The sequence below is a fragment of the Canis lupus genome, chromosome 11 (genome assembly GCF_048164855.1).
Source record: "Canis lupus baileyi chromosome 11, mCanLup2.hap1, whole genome shotgun sequence".
NCBI classification, from domain to species: domain Eukaryota; kingdom Metazoa; phylum Chordata; class Mammalia; order Carnivora; family Canidae; genus Canis; species Canis lupus.
The window spans coordinates 46,201,054-46,202,445 of record NC_132848.1 but is presented as its reverse complement, the minus strand read 5'-3'; the positions used below and the strand labels follow the sequence as shown (position 1 = coordinate 46,202,445).

The 1,392-nt window shown below is 38.2% G+C and overlaps 1 pseudogene; it reads left to right on the top strand.

Moving 5' to 3' along the window:
• Nucleotides 1-712: 712 nt before the first annotated feature.
• LOC140600093 (cytochrome c oxidase subunit NDUFA4 pseudogene) lies at nucleotides 713-1,185 on the top strand (annotated as a pseudogene).
• The last annotated feature ends 207 nt before the right edge of the window (nucleotides 1,186-1,392 follow it).

Genomic DNA, 1,392 nt, shown 5'->3' with positions numbered 1-1,392 from the left:
GTTTAGCACTGCCTTCAGCCCGGAGTGTGATTCTGGAGCCTCAGGCTCGAGTCCCATGTTGGGTTCCATGCATGGAGCCTGCTTCTCCCTCTGCCTGTGTCTCTGCCTCTCTCTCTGTCTCTTTCTCTCTATGAATAAATAAAGTTTTTTTAAAAAAAAGAAAAATAAAAAAATAAAGGTAGCAGCAGATTTCTCCACAGAAACTTGGCAGGCCAGAGAGGAGTAGCATGATATGTTCGAGGTGCTGAATAGGAAAAATCTACAGCCAAGAATACTCTATCTAGGAAGCTATCATTCACGATTGAGGGAGAGATAAAGAGTTTCTCAAACTAAAACTAAAGGAGTTTTTGTGCACTAAAGAAGCCCTGCAGGAAATATTAAGGGGTAAAAGACTAGAAAGAAACAAAATCTACAGAAAAAAAATGACAAAATAAGCAATAAAATGGTAGTAAATTCATATCTATTAATAATTACCCTGAATGTAAATGGCCTAATACTCTGATAAAAAAAACTTAAGGAGTCAAATGGATTAAAAAACAAGAGCCATCTATATGCTGCCTATAACAGACTCATCTTAGACCTAAAGACACCTCTAGATTGGAAGTGAGGAGAAGGAGAAATATTTTTCATGGTGATGGATGTCAAAAGAAATCCAGATAGGAATACTTGTTATCAGACAAACAAGATTTTAAACCAAAGACTAACAAGAGGCATTACTTAGTTCAGGGCCTTGCAGCAACTCGGTTTTTCCTTCTGCACGGGAGACCTCTGCCGCAACCATGTTATGCCAGATCATCAGTCAGGCCAAGAAACATCCAAGCCTGATCCCCCTCTTCATATTTATTGGGGCAGGAGGTACTGGAGCAGCGCTGTATGTGTTGCACTTGGCATTGTTCAATCCAGATGTTAATTGGGATAGGAAGAATAACCCAGAACCTTGGAACAAACTGGGTCCCAATGATCAATACAAGTTCTACTCAGTTAATGTAGATTACAGCAAACTGAAGAAAGAAGGTCCAGACTTCTAAATGAAATGTTTCACTATAAAGCTGCTTAGAATGAAGGTCTTCCAGAAACCATCTGCACAATTTTCCACTTATCCAGGAAATATTTACCCTCTAAATGCACGAAATCATGCTGGTGTATGTGTTGGGGTTTACACTGAATAATAAATATCTGAAACTTGAGGGGGAAAAAAAAAGACTGTAACAAGAGATAAAGAAGGGCACTATATCATAATAAAGGGGTCTATCCAACAAGAAGATCTAATAATTGTAAATATGCCCCCAACTTGGGAGCAGCCAAGTATATAAAATAAGAACAAACAAGTAATTCATTGATAATGATACAATAATAGGGGATGTTAACACCCCATTTACATCAATGAACAGA